The sequence below is a fragment of the Protopterus annectens genome, chromosome 2.part1, assembly GCF_019279795.1.
Source record: "Protopterus annectens isolate FY-2018-M chromosome 2.part1, PAN1.0, whole genome shotgun sequence".
NCBI classification, from domain to species: domain Eukaryota; kingdom Metazoa; phylum Chordata; order Ceratodontiformes; family Protopteridae; genus Protopterus; species Protopterus annectens.
Genome location: NC_056729.1, coordinates 1,450,102,327 through 1,450,126,522, shown reverse-complemented (window position 1 = coordinate 1,450,126,522; position 24,196 = coordinate 1,450,102,327). Strand labels below are relative to the sequence as shown.

The 24,196-nt window shown below is 41.7% G+C and overlaps 1 protein-coding gene across 1 annotated transcript in view; it reads left to right on the top strand.

Annotated features, from left to right (window-relative positions):
* The window catches only part of N4BP2 (NEDD4 binding protein 2), a 1,502,684-nt gene that overhangs the window by 1,152,282 nt on the left and 326,206 nt on the right, over positions 1-24,196 (top strand). The gene's annotated exons all lie outside the window — the stretch shown is intronic.

Genomic DNA, 24,196 nt, shown 5'->3' with positions numbered 1-24,196 from the left:
AACCAACTCGACCCCCAGGAAAAAATCTCCTATCCTATGGTCTAGCACGTCTCTGGTACTCCCTACCTCCAGCCATTCGTGCCACTTTCAACCTCTTTATATTCAAAAAAATCTCTTCACTGTCATCTACTAACCCAGTGGGAATGCTCTTGCACCCATCCATCATAATTCTACACTGCCTTACCTCCTTCCTCCTCCTTTCCATGAACTTCCTAGCTTCTGCCTCTCCTAACTTTAGTTTCATTAGCTAGCTGCCTACGACACAATGGCTTCTCAGTATCCCTATTGAAATGTCTAGTCTGTTTCATCTGTAATGTCAGTAACTGTATAAATTTGTAAATGTAGTAATATGGATCTCCCTTTTTCTAGTTTGTATCATCTGTTATGTTCACCAGTATGATGCTCTAACCGTATAATTTTGAAAATATTGTAATACATATCTAAAAAAATATGTAACCCTGTTTCTGGAGCTTTTCTCCCCAGGACTCCATTGAAAACAGGTTCATCTTGACCCAGTGGACTATCCTGGTAAACCAACTGCAAATAAATAAATAAATAAATAAATAAATAAGAGGGGACCGAGGCTTCTGATATGGACTGATTAATTAGAATGGAAATAGGGTACACTATGGTATCAGCAGCTTTTTGCAAATATTCAGCTGGGAGAAGGTCTGCAGCTAGGGTAGTAGGTTTTATTTCTTTGAATAGTGAACTAATGAAAGATGTAGAAACTGGTTGGAATCTAAAGGAGAGCTGGGAGTGCTATCTAGTGGGTTAGGGGAGTTAAGGGGTATTTGGCTAGCAAGGGCTTGAATGGTTTCAGTAAAAAAATTATTAAAGGTGTTAGCAATATCTGTTGGTAGTTTATAAGTAGAGGCTGAGGGAGGTGGAGTGGTGGTTTGACCTGGGTGCAGTAACTTATTTATCCCTGCCCAGACTTTTTGGGAATTATTTTGGTTCCCTTGGTTGAGATGGAGGTAGTAGTTTTGTTATCTAATATAATAGCTCGTTTTGTCTCATTTCTTAGTTGTCTAAATTTGGTTTGATTTATAGGGTCATTTGTAGCACGCCATGTTGCCCATGCCCTATTTCTGACTATGATTTTTGTTTTAGTTTCTTTAGAGAGCCACGGGACAGCTTTTGTTTTTACCCTCGTGGAACGAGTGGGAGCATGAGAATCGAGGATGGTGAGGAATTTATTGTTAAACTCGGAGACAGCTTCGTCTAGGGGCAGGTGCTGTAGGGCAGCCCAGTTGCATGCCTTACGTTTTTCCTGAAACTTACTAGGATTGAAGCTTTTACTATTTCTTATTTTTCTGTAGATGGGCTGCTGAGAGTAATTAGATTTGTGCTTGCAGATAAAGGTAAGAAAGTGGTCGCTGAGGTAATCAGGGATGGCCCCTGAAGAATGCATTTGGGGGTCGCTATTGATTAGTATCCAATCCAGTATACTATCTTTTTGGTTAAGTGTTCCTATCTTGGTGGAGGTGGATGTAACCTGTGTGAATCCATACAGGTTTACATGGGTGGTAGGAGATTGAGAGGAACAAGCGTTCCAGTCGATGTTAAGGTCTCCTAGTACAATGGTTTCTTGTGGATAGTTACTAGCTAACCATTGGAGGATGTCTTCTATGGAAGTGGTGTTATTCCCTGGTGGAATATACACACAGACTATATTTATGCTTTTGTTTTTGTTAATTTGGAGCTTGGTAGCAATTATTTCTGCCTTACTGACCTGGAGTGGTTGACTGGGGTCTAAGGTAATATTTAGTGCAGTTTTGAAGAGTACAGCTACCCCCCCCCCCTCCCTCGAATCTAAGTATATTAAACCCAGGTGGTAGGATTTCATTTTCTGAGGTTGATGGTTTCAGCCAGGTTTCAGTTAGGCATAGAATATCAAGGGAATGGACGTGTAGGAGAGCATGCAGATTGTGTACTTTATTTATGCTTCATATATTAGTTGGTAGATCAGGAGGGAGTTGGGGGGGCCTTATTAATAGATAGTGATTCAACTGGATTAGTTGTAATAGAAGCTGGCTTATCTAAGGTGGCAGGGCCAGGGTTTGGATGAACATCTCCATCCATTGCCAGGTTATTGCGTATAATTACTATAACTTTCAGGATTTTGTTTATAAATTTTTTTATAGTATTTAGATTTTGAGCTGATGTATCTGGGTCTAATAGGCTGATAGTGTTTTGTGGTTAAGGAGTTGGTAATAGTTGTAACTAGTGGGTAGCCTGTATTATTCAATGCATCTTTACAACCACACACAAAAAACCTGCAAGCAAGTAAGTATGCTTAGGTTTAACAGGATAGTCTTTGAATGATTAAAATTACTGTATAAACTGTAAGTCGGGTATGCTTTTTACCTTTTTTTTTTTTTTTACTTACAATCTTTTGTTTTAATTTTGGGGAAGTCTCTGTATTTTGTTTAGAATGTTATTGATAAAATATGGTGGAAGTGTAATTTTAGGGGTTGGTACTGTAGTTGGGGCTAGGGAATAATTCTATAGACCCAGATCAGCAAATGTGAAATGCACAGATAGTTTTAGATGAATAAAAACCTTAGCAGGGCTTTTAGCCGGTGGGCAGCTTAGAACAGGTTTGCTGAGTTATTGAGGAGGGCAGTGTCGTCCTTGCGGTAAGCTTTGTAGGACTGCTTGTATAGGGGGATAGTTCATGGTGGGAAAGATGAATTAAAATTAACTAGAACAGGTTTAGGGCTCAAGCAGTAACACTGTCTGCAGGGAATCAATGCAATTACATCAACAACTCAACTATTTTCCCTGTATTATTCTGTGTAGTTATAAAATATCGTTTTTCCTGATGTGCCTACTATATTACATAACAGATGCAGATACTAAAGTCCTTAGTTATAATTAAGCAGGAGAGCTTCTAAACTGTTGATTGTAATGTGTTTTTTTACTGTTATAACTTAATTAAGTCCCTCTGAGCTAACAAGCCTCACAATCAGTATGCTGTAGCTTCTAAATACACAGACCAAAGCTTTTGGCCGTCCGTAGCATTGTAAATGTACTCCGCAAGTTTTCTTTGTTTTAAAATAACACTATGTGGTTATACCAGTTGAAAAGCCACTACAACGTTATATTTTAGCTTCTAAATACACAGACCAATGTGTTTGGCCGTCCGTAGATTTAGGAATGTAATCCACAAGTTCTGTTAGGCTTTAACATTCAAAATGAGGTTATACTAGTTTAACAGCTGCTAAATCGCTATTCTGTTTCAACAGACTCAACAGTACTATGTTGCAATCTCAGTAGACTCTAGACGACGTTCAGTAGCTACTATGTATCCATACTAGCTAGCTTAATACAGTAAAACAGCTCGCCGTATGTGTAGAGCTGATCGGCAATCGCATCTAAGCATTCTGTTACACTTTAGGCAGTTCTGTTAGGCAAAAAAAGACAGTAGTAGCATAAATATTGGTAGAAAACATGTAGAAATGCTAAATTCACTTAAGTAAATAGTTAATAATTGTCATCTAGTAAACAAGATCCGAGTTAAGTTAGGGTTGGTGCAGTATGGATAAGGGAGGACCTCAAGAGTTTCAGTTGGCCATGAGCTATAGTAATTACCAAGTCAGATCTGAGGATTGGATCCGAACCCAATGGTTTAGGAAGAATGAAAATGGACAACACAGATCGAATGTTAAGGTAAGTACATAACTTCTTTTTTTTTTAGTCATCACCATAGAGCTATATATCTATCTGTAACAGTAAAATGTTCAGACCATACCCCATGTTCTTGCAGTATGAAAGTTTGCTGCACCTTACCACAAGTGACTGAAAGTTGTCACTTCAGATAGCTTTTAAAGAAAAATGATATTTTCCTATTCATTTGTTTCTTTGCTTAATTTTTTAATTAAATAATTTAAAGCAACATTTCACTAGTCAGACAGGAAGAGTATTTACCTTTTTTTAATGTAATGTGGTAGAATAACTCACCCTTAATCGTCATATAAATGTCTTTCCATCAGTTTATACGTTGAAAAACATATTTTCAATTTAGCCATTTACTGCTCTTTTCTGACCTCAGCAAGACAGTCACACAATCAAAATGTTATGCCTTGACCACCATTAAAAACTACAGAACCTATAGTGTCTAGCTTTTGTTATGCAAGCTTGGAGTGGGTCCTTTTGGAAATAAAATGAGATTTGATTAGGAAAATAAATGCTTGGACCACAGTGATCTGTTGGATGAAAACGAGGAAATGGCAAAAAATCTGAGTATTAAACAGTGTCTAGGTGATAGTATAAGGAGAAAATGTTTACTCTGAGATAAGGTTAGCGACATTGGACAGTTTTTAAAGAATGTACTGAAATATAAGAACAGTACTTTTGATCTGATGTTGTCATTTTCATCTGGTCCTCAACAAATGGGTTCGGATCCAATTCAGCCACTTTCTACAGATTCTAAGATCTGAATCTTGGCCTCTTCCCTTACCCACAATGCCCCTGGCCATTACAACACCTAAGATCTCGTTTGCCGCTCTTCAAGACAGATTGTGACTTCTTGAGCTCCTTTGGGATATGAGTGTAATTTTTGATACTTCTTTCTAAAATATTTCTATATTTTCTATTATCTGTTTATACATGTATATTCCTTTCTTACCCTAATATCGCTACCAAACCTTTTCTGGTAATTCTTTAATATACCATCATTGGTAGTGTGTTCTTTCCCCTTTATACCTGCAGGTGTATTTCTTTAACTGCCACTGTTGTTAATCTTTTCTCTCCTCTTCTCTTTATATTTAAAATAAAATGAGTCTTTCCTGTCTCCTACTTTAAGTAGGTCCTTTTATCTGGTATTGCTGACAAACCTACAGGATTTAAGAAATGCACTTCCTATGGGCATAAGATTTCCATTTCTGATGCCCACAGGGAGTGTATTTACTGTTTAGGTCCAGTGTATTTAGATAATCCTTGTGCTGTTTGTGGTGCAGCCTTTATTGAAAGAGCTATCAGCAGTAAGAGGAACAAGCTTAATTTAAAACGTCTCCTCCCTACTTCAGCTTCCTCCTCAGGTACTTCTTCAGGGGCTCAACCCCCCCCCCTCAGAAATCCAAGGAGCCCAGGGAGCACTGTAAGTGCTGTCCTGCTCAGACTCCTTCACAGATATCTTCCTCAGAAACTCCTAAAAAGGTTCTAAAATTTGAAACGGTCTACGACGCCATCTCCTCGGCTCCATGTTCCCAGGTTCTCTCTAGAATCAGTGTCTCCGAGGCTGAGGTCCCCTTTCTTGCAAGAAACTCCTAAAAAGACATTCAGGCTACCAGTCCACATCCTCTTCAGTTAGGTCCTCTCGTAGCCTTTCTGAAGCGGAGGTGGATAGGATGGTGAGGAAATTCCTCAGAATGCAGATTCAGATGGGGGGGGGGGTTTGCCAGCTCTGTCTCCCGCTGGATCCATGAGCTGTCAGCCTGTGTTTCTACCTGTCATTACTACTCCTTCGATCCGACCACCTTTTTTTGAGCTGATGGGTCCAAAGGCTCCAGGAGTCGATATGTGGGATCTGAACGTTCTTCCTACTTCTACTCAGACTACTACTTTGTCCTTATCTGCTCTGACTCTGCTAGAGCATGATGGTTCTCGGAGCTGAAGCATCGGAGTAGGATTTGAGAGGTTGACTTCGACTCTGAAGTTTTCGGAGCCTCAGCGCTTGATAGCTCTGTTCCAATTCCTCCCTCAGAGCAGGAGATTGGGGAGGCTCAGGAATTGTCTGCTCCGGGCATCTTGACTCTGGAGGGATTGTCCTTGGTTTCTCCAGGTCCTTCTGCCTTCGAGGTGGTGGAAAGGGTCTTCTCTCAGCCAAGAGTAGTGTCAACTCTCCCTTCTTTGGATTCATCAAACCGTATTCTTTCTCTGGATTCTGTGTCTGAGCCTTCACATACTACACCTCAGGGATAGCCAGCCCAGAAGAGCTTCCAAACTGCTCCATCAAAGGAGCTCCCTGTCTCTTCCAATACTTCCCCAGAACATCCCACTGAGGAGGTACCTCATAAGAGAATGTGCAAGAGGAGGCACCTGGATTCCCCACAGGAATCCCTCACAGAAGACACCAATTTCGATGAGGGGGGAAGGGTCCCCTAGATCTCCACTGGAAGATGTCTCATTTGGAGACATCCTAGAGATCCTTCATTAGAAAGGTGGTCAGTCTTCCAAAACCCCCTCCCATGAGGAATCTGTTTTTAGAATCCTTTGGATCTGGCCTGTCTACATCTTGGGTTATCCCCCCCATGGATGAGCGTATATACCCTATCTCCTGCAGGGCATGGAAGGAACTGGACTCTGTGGAACCTGTCCGGAAATGCCCGGATAAATATGTGCACCAGCAGACAAACAATACTGGATGAAAGGGATTCTTGTAGATGCCATGGCTGTTTCAGCAGCCATCAGAAAGGAGCTTGCGGAACAGAACTCCACTGTTCATCCCCCTAACAGAGAGTCTAGGGCTTTGAACAGGTTTGCGAGGTAGGTTTATGCATCAGTGACTTTTGCACTGCGATGGCTGAACTGTCTGGCACATTTCACTAGATTATAGAAGGACTTAATACATAAAGTAATTCTGTAATTCTGCCCCAGGGTCCATGTCTGCAGAGGGATAGAAATCTTTTTCCTGTCAAGTGGCCACCCTACAGTCGATTGCAAACACATCCACAAGGTTGATCTTGCATGCCACAGAAGGTACCTCACGGGCAGCTGGTTCAGGTATAGCCATAAGGAGACATGCCTGGATGCAGTTGTGTGACTTTGTGGAACCCTTCAAGACATCATTCATCAGTGCTCCCTTTGATGGATCATCCTTGTTTGGGTCAACAGTGAAAGAGACTCTCTTCCTTAGTGAACAGGTCAGAAAGATTTTGTCTGCTGGTGGAATTCACTTTTCTACCACACAGAGACCTTTTTCCTGGAACCAGCATAGTGGTAAGAAAATGTGGTTCAAGAAGCCTCAAGGTCCTTTCCAGGAGTCACATGGAATGTTTTCCCCCAGAGTCAGATGGGGGAAGTAATTATAATGGTAGACATCACCTGCGTGGCAGAAGGGGTCCACAGAATCAGGGATCTCAAGATTCTTTCTCATACACGTCCTTCCAGCATTCCTGAAAGGATCCCTGATTGTCCCTCTCTGGAGGCATTTGGGGGTGCTTATCCTTGCACCAAGACACCTGGCTAACCATCACAAATGATGTTTGGGTGCAAAAGATTATATTCAGAGGATATTTCATTCCCTTTTTAAAAATTGCATAAAATCAAAGAAAACTCTCCCCAGTGTTCCAGCCAATCAGAATGGAGCTATCTGCTCAAGAAATTACAAAGCTGCTAGACAAAAGAGTCATCCAGGAGGTCCCACAAGACCAAACAGGAAACAAAATTTCCTCAAGGTTCTTTTTAGTAGCAAAAAAGGTAGGGCACCTGAGACCCAATTTGGATACAAGTTATCTGAAACAATTTGTAAAGAAATCCAAATTCCAGATGGTCATGTTTGTCCATTCTGCCCCTTCAGAAAGACGACTTGGTGTGCTTGATTGATGTTCAAGATGTATACTATCACATCAAAATGAACATGCACTCTCAAAGGTATCTGCACTTCCTTCTGGGAGCCACTCATTCCAGTTCAGAGCACTGCTCTTTGGTCTCACCACAGCCACCAGGGTGTTCACCAAATGAATGGCAGTGGTAGTAGCTCACCTGAGACTGCTTGGATTCAGACTGTTTCCCTATTTAGACAACTGGCTCCTTACTGTACCAACCAGGCATTTACTAATAAAAGCCAGAGATCATTTGCTTCACCTGGCAATCTTTCTGGGGACCACTGTCAACATGCACAAATCTCATCTTCAACCAGTTCAAGTAATAGACTTCATAGTGGCTCACCTAGACACAGTCAGTTGTCTAGCCTTTCTTCATTAGAGCAGAATTATTACATTGAAGACACATGTCCAACAAGTTCTTTCCATTCCACAGCCCCCGGCAAGATTGGTTTTCAAAGCATTAGGGTTGATGGCTGGTGCTATGACTTTTATTCCCACTGACACTTACACGTGAGAATTCTCCAGTGGACTGTAGCGGTGCAGTGGTCCTTACATCATTATCCCTTGAATGATCCCATAAAATTGTCTCGAGTGTACAGAAATTGTCTTCTTTGGTGGGCCCACTCCCAGGAGATAGATCTAGGGTGTCTGTTTATCCTTCCTTCCCCCAGCACCACGTTGACCACGGACGCCTCCCTTTTGGAGTGGGCATTACTCGGGATGAGCTGTTCAAGGCATGTGGTCAGTACAAGAAACCAGTCTGCATGTCAGTGTCCTAGAGATGAGAGTGGTGCTTCTAGTGTTGCAGGCCTTTCAGAGCTTTCTCTGTCTAGGGATTGTTGCAGTACAAATGGACAACTTGTCAGTAGTCTGGTACATCAAAAAATGGGGGGATCAGAGCCTACCCCTTTTGTTGAGAAGCAATGAGCAAATCTCTTCCGGCCGCTTTCTAGTAGCAACGCACATATCAGGGAAGTACAGCATTTTAGCAGACAGACTCAGCAGGACCATCCTCATGCCTCATGACTGGTCTCTCAAACAGTCAGTGGCAAATACGATCTTCAACAAGTGGGGTCAACCTTGCTGCGACCTTTTTGCATTCCCCTTCAACAAAAAATGCAACAGGTTATTTGCCCTTATCCTTCCTTAGGGCCAGTTCCTGAGACCATGTTTGGCCCTCTGGTCTCCTTTATACTTACCGACCCCAATATGACCGCATGGTTTCTCCAGTTCTGATGACAGCTAGACATTCCATGCTTTCATCCCCAGTTTGAAAAATTAGTCTTTTCACATAAAGCTACTAGAAATAGAGCTTACAAGAGTAAATGGAGAAAATTAACTATTTGGGTTCATCAGAAACAGTTAAACCCCTTCACTACTCCAATTCCAGCAGTTCTAGTCTTCCCTGCCTTGATTTTCCAGAGTGGAGATAGTTTTTCCACTATTAAAGTTCAGCTGGCAGTCATCTCGAACTGTCATATAGGGAATAATGCTTCTTCTTTAGCATCATCTAAATTGTGTAAAGCATTCTTTAGGGGTACCTTTTTACTTAGACTTCCAGTAAAGGACCCCACTCTACCTTGGGACCTTACTGTGGTTTTACAAGCCTTAGTACACTCCTCCTATTGAACCATCAGCTAAGGTGGATCTCAAGTTTCTTTCTTGGAAAACTGTTTTTGGTAGCTGTAACTTCTGCAAGATGGGTATTGGACCTCCAAGCACTGTCTTCCAAATCACCTTATTTGACTTTTCACAAAGATAAAGTTACTTTACACACAAATCCTTCTTTCTTACCAAAAGTTGCATCTGAAACAAGTATCAATCAGGTAATCAGTTTGCCAGTTTTCTTCCGTAAATTTGAAAATAAACAAAAACAATGAGTGAAAAGGTCACACAGAAAAAAACAATCAGAAAAACTAAGAGAAAATTCTAGCTAAGCTAGACTTTCTACTGAGTGACCCCTCAAACCTCTTGTATTAGAGGCACATGGGATATATGCAAATGACCCTTATGAAGGTGTTTCAGCTATATGACTATTCTGAATGTCCATGACTTTTTTTCTTTTTAAGTCGTTTAATGGACAAATTCAGGCCAGTAAAGCCTGTAGCTTGGCTAGAATTTTCTCTTAGTTTTTACTTGTAAATTTGAAAATTAACGAAAATACATCCTTCTTCTTGAAGTGCATAGACAATTGCGTTTTTACCTGGACAGAACCAAAGCATTCAGAAAATCTGAAGAACTATTCATTTCCTTTTCTAACATAAGAATGGGAAGTTCAGTATCTAAAACTACCCAGGCTAAATGGATAACAGATTGCATTTCCTATATTTATTCCTTGAAAGGTATTGCCTTACCTAAGTAACTAAAGGCATATTCAAAGATGTCCATGTCTAGTTCGGCAGCCTTTTGGGCAAGAGCCTCTATTGACAATATTTGTGCAGTTGCCAGCAGGTCTGATACTCATACCTTTATTGTGCAATACAAATTGGGCATCATTTCCAGAAATAGAGCTGCCTTTGGTTCTGTAGTGCTCCAGAACATCCTTGCATGAGGGCCATCCAAGGTTACTGTAGATGGAGACTGTCTCATTCATTGAGGAACGAATGAAAATGACAACATCAGGTAAAGAAGTTATGTACTCACCATAACATTCGATTTGTGTTTTACATTTTCATTCTTCCTCATCTTCCCTCCCATCTTCCCCCTGTCCTTAAGCCTGGGAGAGACCTAACGGAAGAGAGAGAGTGGTTAGGAACCATAGTTCCTGTTTGAGCTCCTGATCTTTCATCTATGTTCCATATGTGTCATCCATTTTCATTTTTTCTCAACAAATGGGTCTGGATCTAACTCCGCCACTTTCTGCAGAATCTGGGATCCGAATCTCGAGCTGCTCCCTGACCCATAATACCCCTGGCCATTACAACACCTCACATCAAGTTTGCTGCTGTTTTACATATACAGTGGATATAAAAAGCGTACACACCCCTGTTAAAATGCCAGTTTTTTTTAATATAAGAAAATGAGACCACAATAAATAATTTCCAAACTTTTCCCACCTTTAATGTGACCTATAACCGGTACAATTCAATTGAAAAACAAGCACATCTGTTAGGGGAAAAAAATATAAAAAAATAGAAAAATTACAATACACTGGTTGCATAAGTGTGCACACCTTTAATCTAATACCTTGTTGTGTGTGCACACCCTTAAACTAATACTTTGTTGAAGCACCTTTTGATTTAATTAACAAGATTCAGTCTTCTTGGGTAGACGTCTATTAGCATGGCACATCTTGACTTGGCAGTATTTGCCCACTCTTCCTTGCAAAAGTGCTCCAAGTCTGTCAGATTGTGAGGGCATAACTTGTGCACAGCCCTCTTCAGGTCACCCCACAGATTTTCTATTGGATTTAGGTCTGGGTTCTGGCTGGGCCATTCCAAAACTTTAATTTTCTCCTGGTGAAGCTGTTCTTTTGTCGATTTGGATGTATCCTTGGGGTCATTGTCATGTTGAAAGGTGAAATTCCTCTTCATCTTTAGCTTTCTAGCAGAAGCCTGAAGGTTTTGGGCCAAAAGTGACTGGTATTTGGAACTGTTCGTAATTCCCTCCACCTTGACTAAAGCCCCAATTCCAGATGAAGAAAAGCAACCTCAAAGCATGATACTGCCACCATCATGCTTCACCATGAGGCTGGTGTTCTTTTGGCAATGTGAAGTGTTGTTTTTGCGCCAAACATACCTTTTGGAGTTGTGGCCAACCTTGGTGTCATCAGCCCATAACACATTTTCCCACATGCTTTTGGGAGACTTGATATGTTGTTTTTAAATTTTAACCGGGCCTGGATGTTTTTCTGTGTAAGAAAAGGCTTCCGTCTTGCAACCCTACCAACAGTCCAGACATATGGAGAATATGGGAGATTGTTGTTGCATGTAGTACACAACCAGTACTTGCCAGAAATTCCTGCAGCTCCTTCAGTGTTGCTGTACTTCTCTTGGCAGCCTCACTGACCAGTTTTCATCTTGTCTTTTCAATTTTGGAAGGACGTGCACTTCTTTGCAACATCACTGTTGTCCCATATTTTCTCCACCTTTTGATGACTGTCTTCACTGTGTTCCCTGGTATATCCAATGCTGTGGAAATTTTTTTGTACCCTTCTCCTTACTGATATTCAACAATGAGATCCCACTGATGCTTTGTAAGCTCTGTGCTAACCATGGCTTTTGCTGTAGCAGGCAACTGAGTAAATGTCAGGAAAATCCTACTAGGACAGCTTAACTTTATTTGGGGTTAATCAGTCTCTCTAATTGATGGCAGGTGTGTACCTAAGAAGACTGAATGTTGTAATTAAATCAAAAGGTGCCTCAACAAAGTATTAGTTTAAGGGTATGCATAATTATGCAACCAGAGTATTGTACTTTTTTATTTTTTATCTTTTTCCCCCTAACAGATTTGTTTGTTTTTCAATTGAATTGTACAGGTTATAGGTCACATTAAAGATGGAAAAAGTTTTGAAATGATTTATTGTGGTCTCATTTTTTTGTATCGCACAAACCTGGCATTTTAACATGGGTGTGTATACTTTTTATATCCATTGTATATATAAAACAGCAGAAAACTTGATGTGAGGTGTTGTAATGGCCAAGAGGTATTATGGGTTAGGGAAGCAGCTTGAGATTCGGATCCTAGATTCTGTAGAAAGCGGCTGAGTTAGATCCAAACCCATTTGATGAGAAAGAATGAAAATGGATAACACAGATGGAACGTTGTGAGTACGTAACTTCTTTTTTTATCATGTGCTTATGACATTTTTTGGGGGGGGGGGTTCTTGGAAACTAATACTGTGCTTTATAGTGCATGATTTATCTATTAAAACTGGTAAAATCGGGTGTAGAGATATTTTGGGAATAGTTGTCAAGTACTTTAGTCAAGTTTTTTGAGAGATAATGAAGAGAGGTTAGCATAATGTGGTATGAGGAGAAATAAATGAAATTTGTGAGCACTGTACATGCAGAATAATGTTCAGGTGCGGGAGTGAAATTTAAAGGAAAGCAGGAATTGAGCAGTTTATGCAGTGATGGAGTGAATGATTTGTGTAAAAAGAAAAAAAAAAAAAAAAAAAGAAAGTGAATTTGTTATATATAATGCATGAAAATGAAAAATGTTAATATGGTTTGTTTTCTATTAATGTATGGGGTTTATGTTTGTTTTCTATTAATGTTTTGGGTTTATGTCTTATGTGGTAATTTACTAAATTTTTTTTTTTAAAGGTAAGATATAAGGAGAGCTGAAATTAGCAAAATCCTACTCTTAATAGATCCTCTCATTTACCATCTTCCAGCCCTTCGAATTTCACCTTAGACGGAACATCCCACTGAAGCTTTGAGTCATCCCCTTAGATGAATGTGTGGTGGTAAAAGCTGAAGTAAGAATGTATTTCACTCACCTTCCCTGAATCAAGTTTGAAGAAACTTCTAAGAACCCTTTGCTACACAGTGGGCGTTTAGAGGGTCCCTTTGTTGCATGTTTGTCAGGTTGGTGTGATCAGTCCATTCAGGTGTGAGAACCGACCGTAAGGGAACACAAATAAATGCAAATAAATGCCTGTGTAATTCCACACATATGCATCTCTTAGCCTAGTGCTGCCTGTGGTCTGCCCCACTTCAGCTGTTGTAGTCCCACTGCTTGATGGACAGAATCATCTGCAAATGGCTCATTGCGTGTGAAGCAGATGAATGGAGGTCAACTCTTTCTGGAGCCAGGGTAGTACAGTATGTCCCTTTACATCAATGTTCCCCTGAGAAAAGGAGTTTGAGGATACTGAAATCCTTTGATGAGACGATGGTCCTTGTTTCTGAGACCGACAAGGATTATGACACTTCCTTCTGTCAAGTGAACACTCCTGAAAATAAATTTTCAGGTTTATGAGGCGTTTGGAAGTCTTTTAGCTCATCTGCCTTCTTTGTGGAGGAGTTGGGCAATAATTTGAGATGATGTTTGAGGATTCTGTGGTCATCTCTCTTGTGAAATTTGCCCTGAAAAAAATGTGGCTCTGTAACAAAGTGGTTAACATGCTGGATTTATAATCTAAAGGTTCTGAGTTCGAGCCTTGCTTTGGTAGTACGTCGATGTATGGTTTGACTCCCATAACACATGTAGTCAGAGGGGTTTTTAGCCCATCTAATTTTTACTAAATTCAGAGAAGACTTAATTCTCCTGTACTTATACCTTATCAGATCCATTATTGAATGTAATGCACCTTTTGGCATGTAACTTATCATGCAGCTTGAGAGACCTCCAAGATTCATAGCTAAAAGATCAGTGGCCTCAAAAATGTTAGTTATCAGGATAGACTGGCAGCTGTTCCTCTGTACTCAGTCTCTTACAGACTCCTCAGTGGAGATGTATGTCTTGCCTTTTGCGTTGTGAAAGACTGAAGCCTATTTGACTTTCAGTTACTTCACAGAACTAATAGTACATCAAAAGCTTGGTTAAAGGAACTAAACCCTCACCAGCAGATAAGTAAGACACAGTGTGATAGATTTATATCACACGGTATCCCTCATCTCTGGAAAAAACTTCCACTAAGTGTCAAGCAGATTAACATCCTTGCTACTTTCAAGGTAAACCTAGATAATTGGGTGGACGGCCACAAATTCTCTCCCGATCTGTCTTGTTTTACCCTCCTTGAGGCTAGAAGGAAATTTTGAATAATGTTTTTTGGCTAGGCTTGAAATGGTCTGCAGATAAGTTGCATAGTACTTACCTATGAACCTGTGACATTTTTGTGGTATTGCCTGGATTTCCACTTCATTCACTTCTGAGAAGGTAAATACTGTCTGTGTAAACCCCATTGAGGTGAAATAGTGTCATGACAAAGCATTCCTGTACAGGCTGTTGACGTAGGGCAGTTGCTGCTGTTTGTAGTGGTAAATTTCCTTTTTTTGAAAATTATATAGTTCTGTGTTTCTTTAATGAGTTAAAATTGGGGCTGTTTTGAAAATTAATTTATGGTGTGTTTCCTTAGTGTTTTTATTGAAGTTTGAAGTAAAAAGTCTTAGGAAGTGGGACATAGGTCCTAGAAGAAAAGAGAAGCAACTACATACAGGATCAGATTGATAGTCAGTAGTCTGTGTATATAAGCTGCCAAAGGAAAGCATGTAGTCAAAAGAACAATCCTGTGTAGTAAGTGGCAGTAATGGATTTTTATCAGAAGGCCTGTTTTGTCAAATTCACATGGAATGTAAACAACCTTGTAGGTGTAGACAGAAAGCAGAGGGTATTGAAATAAGTATAGTATACAAACAGCAAGTTATTGTGGAAAAGCTTTTGGATTTAAGTGAGCATCTGAATTTGAGGATGAAAGGATTTCAGGGTAGACTTTGAGCAGAATGTCAGGGACAAAGAAAAAGGCGAGTAATAATACAGATAGTTAGATGTACTCCCATTAGTGATAGAAAAGGAAAAAAGGACAGTATTGGTAGATCTGATGATGTCTGTTTTCAGCCAGTTCAGCCTCTGAGTTGTCAGATCCGACCTTGGTGCCTTTTTATGAAGTTGTGGATATGAGGCTTTCACTCCTCCCCTAATGCATAACTCCCTCTAGTCTACAAAAAATACTAAAGCTCGTTTGTCACCTGATCATCCCTGACATGTTTCCAAGGGCTCTATTTTTTTTAAGTGGGATAAGTGATATTTTCTTAGATAAAAAAAATTCTCCTTCCTTCCCTACCTTTAATAATAGTAACTTATATTTTAGCAACAGTTGATAGTTGCTGATCGTAGTGTAATGATTAGGTGTTGGTTTCTTCTCTTAGAGTTAATAAATCTTTACTGTATTTGTTTTCTGTGTGTGTTTACTTGTGAAGGTGTGTAAGATATAGTCATAAAACATAGTTTGAGAGAATAGTTTAGATAGTATGCATAGAGTTAAAGTAAGGTATACATAGAGTTAAAGTAAGTAATGAGTCCTCTGGAAATATTATAGTTATCACTTATAGTTTAGAGTTGTTCCTCTAATGTCTGACACAGTCCAGGGCTGTGGACATAATATTCCACCACATGACCTGCACTCACTGTATGTGTGTTATTTGGGCCTTGCCCATTTAAATGTTGATTGTGACATTTGTGCCCATTTCAGGACCAGAGCCATTCTGATGCTCCCCCTCAGACAATGTCTACTTCATAACCTTCTACTTCTGTGAAATTAGCTTTGGCTTTCCCTGGGAAAAAATGGACAAGTCAAAAAAGGATGAAAAAAACCTGAAGAAAAAAGGGTAGAAAACACTAGAAATAGATCTTCAGATCTGATTGATTCTTCGGGTCTGGTGCCCAAGACTCCAAGGAAGTCTGATCCAGCAATTACTCTGATCTGATCTCTCTCACCTCTCCCAAGATTTTCTTTGGATTCGGTGAGTTCTAGGTTCCATTCTCCAATTCTACTGAAACAACGATCCTTCAAACCTCCATCAATAACAGTGTCATCAAGGTCTGTTTAACCTGCTAGAAGCCTCAACGAAGTGGATGTCAATCAGTTGATTCAGAGATTTTTGATGACGCAAATTCAACTAGGTGCTCTTGTGGTGCCGTCCCTTATGAGTGCTCCGGGTACATATTCAGGTAGCCATCTGCCCCTCAGATCTGGTTTCCATGGGTCCAAACCCCCAGTGTACTTCTGTCGGAGCCAACAGTTTCGGCAACTTAGATTCCTTCAGCTTCCCTTACTCTTTTGACTCCGATGCTTTCAGATCAGGATGAGTCTGTGATCTGAAACATCTGCACTATGTCTCTGGGAATGGTGCCAACTTCAAAGTTATTTGAGCTGTCTCTACCTCTTGGCGCTTTGATTCTTGATTGCTCAGGGCTGAGGTCACCTTCTGAGCAAATGTCTTTGTTGGTGGGAGCTGTTCCTTCTTCGGATAGGAGAGATGTTCCTTTGACTCCATTTGTGACCTTAGCTTTCAAGACATTTGAAAGGGTTTTGGCTAGGCCAAGATCTCAAATGCTACCTTCGAGCTTGCATCTGTCCAAATCTGTTTTGGATCCTGCAACTCACTCCACTTATTCAGATCGAACAGTCAGTTCCATTAGGACCTGAAGGATACTCGACACTGGAGTTCCCAGTCTGATTCAGACTTATCTCTTGCGATTCTCTGGAGACAAGGTCCTAGGAAATAACTTGCAAACAGAAACATCTAGACTCCTTTCAAGAGTCTGTCACAGAAGACACAGATCTGGATAAATGTGAAGGCTCTCCTTCTAGAACATGTCACTTCTGGCGATATACTAGAGTTAATGAAACATTAAGAGGGTTGGTCCACTGATGCTCTATAACCAGATGAAGCTGTGTTCCTTGAGGTCTTTGGTACTGGTTGATCTGCATCCTGGGTGCTACCACTCTTTGATGCCCTTATAGACATAGTAGCTCAGTGGGACTGAAAGGATCCTGATGTACTGAATCCCATCCCCTAGAAAACAGATTTTGGTAGCATCAAAAGAAAGAAAGCAGTGGAGCAAGTTTCCACCAGCAGATGCCACAGTAGTAGCACTAGCCACTAAGAAGAACTGTCCAAGGAGAGTTTTTCTGTCCACCCTCACCTGGGAATTTGGAAAACAAATGCATGCTTTAGTGACCTTCACTCTCAGAGCACTGAACAGTCTTGCTGGCGTAATACATTTTCAGAAGGACCTGACCAAGGAGCGTACCAAGTCCCCCTCGGGTAGCCTATCAGCAAATATTCAGAAAACAGTGGACTCCCAACTGTCTAACCTTCCATCTGTGTCTATAGTGTCCTTTCGTCTGCACCTCAGTGCAGCTGATAGCACAGCTAGGGCAGCAGGCACCCAACATAACCATGGGTCGGCGTGCTTGGATGCCACTTTGCGGAAAACTTTAAGAAGCCCTTCATCGATGCCCTTTTTGATGGCTTCACACTTTTCAGACCCAAAGTGAAAGAAATGCATGCCAGGAGTGAATAAGGTGATAAAACCCTGTGTGCTGTTGGGATCCACTTTTCCCCCCCTCAAAGGACTTTTTCTAGGAACCATAGGAGTGATAAGATGTGGTTCAGAAAATCACAGGGTTATCACCAGGACAGTCCTGGTGACAAACCCCCTCTCCAGGGTAGAGGGGGAGGTAGCTCAAGCAAATGTTCTAGGGGTAGAGATGGTCTGCACAACCAGTGCTTTTACCAAGAAGCCCTGTCAGTGATCCCCCCACCCTTGCAGCTTGACCACCAGATCTTCTCCTTGTTCATTGAGGTGACTGGACCTGTATTAGCCTTTGGGCTCAACCAAACCACTTTGGTGACTAGTGAGGAGATTGAGGATGCTAGTGCAGCATCATACTGCTGCCTGGGAATGTGCCCTAATTCCTATCCCCATGGCAGCCTTGAGAGCTCTGCAGTTGCTGCACATGGGAGATGCATGCTTGATTCTGTAGAGGTTCATCCTCCTGACTGGGTATCTCACCGCTTATGCAGCAAGGTGCTTGCCAGGCTCGTACACTTCTTGTTGCAGTGTGTCTAGGCTGGCTCTCTTCCCCTCCTAAGAGGAGGTTAGACTGTGCCAGGTTAGTGTTTGGGAAGCGTTGCAATTATAAAATGCCGTCGGATGCTCCGACGCCCGCTTCGTCCAAGAAGCGCAAGGACAAAACAGCGAAGCCTAGGGTTGATGAACCGGCAGTCCCGGACGTCGGTTCTTTAGAAGGCTCTGTGGAGCCAGAGGTTTTGCCAGGAGTTTCCATGGAGTCTCAGGCAGAAACTTTACTGTCACAGGATGTGCCTTCTCAGGAGGTAGGCCAGGCTGAGGGGGCTTCTCAGGTAACTGTTCTTCCCTCTCTTCCCAAGGTAGTTAGAGCCTCTCCTTCTGTTGCCAAACCTTCTTTGAGAGGTAGGCCAAGTTCAGCTTCAGTGGGGGCTTCTCTTAGCATTTCGGGTTCTGTACCTAAGAAACATATGCTTAAAATGGCAGAAGATTTGATTACTATGATTAGAGGTTCTATGCCCCCTCCTGATAAGAGGCCTAGGGTGGAACCGGAGTTTGATAGTTTTGAACAGTGTTCAGAGGCTTCTGAGTCTTCTCTTGGAAGATTTGCAGGAGTATCCTCTTTATTCTGATTCTGATGTGGATGATTCCACTCCTACAGCTTCTCCTCCTGAGGATTTCTCATTTTCAGAGACTCTGCATTCTATGAGGGAGCACTTTAAATGGGAAGGCCAGGATTACTCTGATTCCAGGAAAAGGCTTAGGGAATTCTTGTTTTTACCCCAGCATAGGCCCTTAGCTATACCTCCTGTGTTGAATGTGGTGGAGGATGTTTTTGCAGAGGCTTCCCTGAACCCTGACTCTTTGCCTCCTGCTCCTGTTAAACCTGATAGGTATTATAGGGTGCCCAAGCTCATAAGTATTTGTTTAAGAGTCCTAGGGCGGATCCAGAAACTGTTTCTCAGGGGCCTAAAGGTGTTAAGGCCTCTGTGGTTAGACAGACGTGTTCCCACTGATAAAGAGGCAAGGGCTTTGGATAGGTGGGGAAAGAAAGTGTATACTTCTTCCACTCTAGCCATGAGAGCGTTGAATTGTCAGTTTCACATGCTAAAATATCAAAATTATCTCCTTTCACAATTGAAATCTAAGGTGGATGCTTTGGCGGAAGGTATTGAGTGTAAAGAGTTGCTGGATTTGGTTCATGTGTCTGAACAAGTGGGTAAGCATTCTTTGCAATGTGGTTTTGATGCTGTACAGGCCTCCTCGAGGGTGGCTGCCACTAGTTCTGTTCTTCGCAGGCATGCCTGGTTGAGGGATCAGAATTTAGCTGAGCATGTTAAGACAAGGATTTTGGATGCTCCTTTACAGTCTGATGTGTTGTTTGGTTCGCCTGTGGAAGCAGTTTTAAAGAAAATGGAGGACAAAGCTAAGTCTATGCAAACTGTTAAAGATTTTTTGCAGGTGCAGCCACCACGTTTAGTAGAAATTGGCCTGCTAAGGGGTGGACATATCCTGCTTATGATTCCCAGTCTAGGGGTAGGTCTAGACGTGGTAGGGGCAGGGCTCAAGGTTCTTTTAGGCCTAGAACAGGGAGTTCACCTGCTCAGACTTCTGGTGAGGGCAGGGGTCAGTCCTTTCGTAAACAGACCCAATGACCTGCCTTTTCAGCTGCCAGTAGATTCTCGCCTGGCAGCTCCTTTGGGAGGAAGACTGTCTCTTTTCAAAGAAAATTGGGATTTAATTACTCAAGACAGATGGGTGTTGGATATCATTCACCACGGTTACAGGTTTTATTTCCACACAATGCCCCTTTCAAAGGCATGCCAGACGTTCCTCCTCCACAAAGAAAAGAGGCTCACAAGCAAGTTTCTCAGTTACTCCAGATGGGGCCATTCAGCCAGTCCCTGTATCAGAACGGGACCTAGGATTTTAATCTCGCCTGTTCCTAGTACCAAAGAAGGGGAACACGTGGAGACCAATTTTGGATTTATCTCTCCTCAACACTTATCTGGACATTCCCAAGTTCAAGATGTTGACGTTACAACAACTTTTACCTCTGCTGGGCAAAGATCACTGGATGGTAACTTTAGATCTCAAGGAAGCTTACCTTCATGTGCCTATAAGGCTAAGTTGCAGGAAGTATCTGCGATTCGAGCTGGAAATTCTCATTATCAGTTCTCTGCATTGCCCTTTGGCTTATCTACTGCCCAGAGTATTCACAAAGGTTCTGGCTCCAGTGATAGCTTACTTCAGGCTACAAGGAATTCAAATCTATCCTTACTTGGACGACTGCCTGATCCTGGCTCAAGAAAAGGAAGACCTTCTACAGCATCTGGAATATGTTATAGCAGTGCTAAGATGCCTAGGGTATTCTGTGAACGAAATAAAGTCCAGTCTAGTACCCTCTCAAGACATGTGCTTTCTGGGTGTGAGACTGAATACAGCAGCCCAGATGGCCTTTTAACCCCGGACAAACAAAAGAGTCTATCACTTTACTTCCATCAACTATCTCATCAGTCCGTGCTGACTGCAAGGTCAGTCCTTCAAGCATTAGGGTTCATGGCATCTTGTATTCTGGTGCTTCCCAATGCCAAACTGCATATGAGGAAGCTACAATGGTATCTCAAAATGTATGGACACAGCACTGCCAGGATTTGGACACTGTCATTCAAATAATACCTTGCCTTCAAAAAGAATTTTTGTGGTGGGCTCAGGAATGTCACCTAAACAAGGGACTCTCTGTGACCCGGCCAGAGGCAAGTCAGATTTTAACGACAGATGCCTCGGACATTGCTTGGGGAGCTCATCTAAATGGAAAGTGGATACAAGACAAGTGGCCTGCCAGACTACAGCATCTACATATCAACATGAAGGAGATGTTAGCAGTCCAGTTTGCATTAATGGCTTTCAAGGAGTTACTTCTTCCAGGGCAGGTGTTGATTCTAACAGACAACACAACTGTCATGTGGTACATCAACAAGCAAGGGGGAACACATTCTTATCCTCTATGCAGGCAAGCAATGATTTTATGGGAGACTGCGCTAAGCTTGCAACTAACTCTTCAGGCAAGGTTTCTGCCAGGAGCACAGAACTCCTTAGCAGATGTGTTAAGCAGACAAATCATGGATCCCCACAGTGGAAACTGGATCTTCATGTATTTCAGAAATTGACAGTGTCATGGGGAACTCCAGACATAGATCTGTTCGCTTCTCCACTAAACCACCAGCTGCCAAAGTATTGCACAAAGGGGTTTCATCACACAGCTTGGAAAGTGGATGCTCTGTCTTTCAGTTGGAAAAACCTTCATGTGTATGCCTTTCCACCTCTACCTCTTCTTCCAAAGGTACTATTAAAGGTCAGACAAGACAGGCCAAGGATGATTTTGATAGCTCCAGATTGGCCTCGCAACACTGGTACCCACTACTACGGAGTCTGGTAAAGAAGCCTCCATGGCCTTTACCTCTGATTCCTCATCTGTTATCTCAGAAGGACGGTCATCTGCTCAATGTCAAGCTTCACTCTCTTCATCTAACAGCCTGGCATATTCTGTGTTGAAACACAGCAGGTCTCAACTTCCTCAACAAGTTTTAAATGTGATTATGGAAGCTAGAAGACCTAGTACAAGGAGAGTGTACGCAGAAAAATGGAAGAGATTTTTATTTTGGAGTACAGCAAAGAATTTGGAGATTTCTGAGCCTAATTTGAGTGTGGCTCTTCAATATCTTACTGAGTTATTGGACAAAGGTTTGTCCTTCTCTTCCATTAAGATTCATGCTGCAGCAATTTCAGCTCACTATGATTGTGACCCACCTTTGTTTTCGCATCCTTTGTTCAAGCAGTTTCTTAGAGGGGCAAAGAATATAAGACCCCGTAGAGCTCCTACTCCTGCTTGGGATCTCAATTTTGTGTTGGAAAAACTTACTCTACAACCTTTTGAGCCTGCGGCTACTGCTGAATTGAAATACTTGTCATGGAAGACTGCTTTTCTGTTGGCTATTACTTCTGCAAGAAGGGTGTCTGAGTTGCAGGCCCTTATGGCAGTTGAGCCTTTTTTGATTTTCCATAAGGATAGGGTATCATTACGTACTAATCCTTCCTTTATGCCTAAGGTGGTTTCTAGTGTGGCTTTAAACCAAACTATTCATTTGCCTACTTTTATGCAGACCCCCAAAATAAAGGGGAAAAGATTTTGCACACTTTAGATGTACACAGACAATTGCGTTATTATTTAAGCAGGACTAAGGATTTTAGGCAGTCTCAGCAGTTGTTTGTTTCTTTTGCTTTGAGTTCAGGGCAAGCCTGTGTCAAAACAAACTATTTCTAGGTGGATTGGCTTTTGCATTGCATTTTGTTATTCCCATCATGGCAAGGAGATTCCAGCTGGGATTAGGCCTCATTCCACTAGGGCTACTGCCACTTCTACAGCATTTCTAAGGGGGGTGGCAACTAAGGATATTTTGGAAGCAGCTACTTGGAGTTCAGTGCATACTTTCTCTAAGCATTATCACCTTCCTATCTACTCTAAGTCTAGGGCTGGTTTTGCCACAGCTGTTTTGCAAGGCATGTTGTCAGCTCCTGCTTCTTTATGATTTGCCAGCCTCCCTTACCTCTGCTTTGGGATTCTACCCATTAGTAGGACTGCAGCAATGGGAACGAAGAACATAGTACAGTTTTGTACCTACCATAAATGTAGATGTTCGAGGATCCCCATTGCTGCAGTCCAATTTACCCTCCCTCCTTCCCTCTGTGTTTAGGGGTGGTTGTGTAGGTGAGGTTACATGCTGATATTTTTGTATATATTCTTGTATATATTGTACATATTTTTGGTGCAGGTATTTTGGGCCTTGTCTTTTTAGGGTCTTCTGACATCTGGGGCAAGAAAAGACTGAGGATATGACGTCGGTCATGCGCATTAGTACCCTGACGTACTGACGTCAGTCTAATGCGCCCTGACCGACGTCAGCCATATACTCTGGTATTCGGGCCGACTGGACAGCGGACTACACCCAATAGTAAGGACTGCAGCAATGGGGATCCTCGAACATCTACATTTATGGTAGGTACAAAACTGTACTTTAATTGTAGCTGCCAGGGCTAGAAAAATATCCCCAAATGAAGACGAACCTCAGAAGCAGAGTAGATATTCTGAATAATCTGTCCTTGTTGTAGGTAGTATGTCAGCCAGGCATGCTCAGACAAAAGACACAGCAAAAAATAAAATCTCTTCTCTAGATAGCAGGTCACCCAGGCATGCTCAGACAGAATTCAAAAGCATAAAATAAAATCTCTTTTCCTAGATAGCAGATCACCCAAACTTACAGAGGCAGGAAGTACTATAGCAAACAGTGTCAGGAAGAAACAGCGTTGAAAGCCACAATTGCAGAGGATGTCACACAAAATGAAACTGCAAAGTTCAAGGTGACAGTTGTAGTAGGTGAAACAGCAATTTTCATTAAAGAATAGACAAAAACAGTTTGTACAAAAACTCCAGTAAAACTGTTGTAGCAGACTGTTGAAAGAATAGCCAGAAAAAATGCAATCCAGTTGCATCTTTAAATTATTTCCTGTGTGAAAGTCGCTCTAATCCACTGTACTTCTCTCTGACTTTATTGGCCTAATGAACTCAGACCAGAAAAGCCAGGGGGAAATCAGATGTAACAGAGCTACATTTACTAGTCTGTATGTTAGCACTAAGTTATCTACCCTTGCGGGCAGTTTTAAACATAGCTAAATTCCCAACCTGTTTGGTGTTTCAATTTACCCTTATCCCTTTTTCAGTTACCCTTATCTCTTTATGAAGAAAGCTCATTGTTATTTTAAGATGTGGCTAGTTTTCAGTCTGTATGTAAAAGCGGTGATGAGCAGATGATGAAAGTTCAGCATCAATACCTGATGTAAGTGCAGGAAAGCTTTCCTAGGTGAATGGCAACCGGCAAATGTAGCCAAGGTGGTCCTTGTTCTGAAGCCTGCTGCCAGAGCACACCTGATTGAATTACTAATATATTCATGTCCTGTGTTTGTATATTTTTCAGTGCAGGGCTGTATATATTTGCAGGATGTATGCAAGGCAATTTTTGCAAAAGAGAAGCACTATGGTTTGTTATACCTTGTTAAAATATTTATTGTCATCATATGCTTCCTTTACCTGCAGTTTTTTTTAA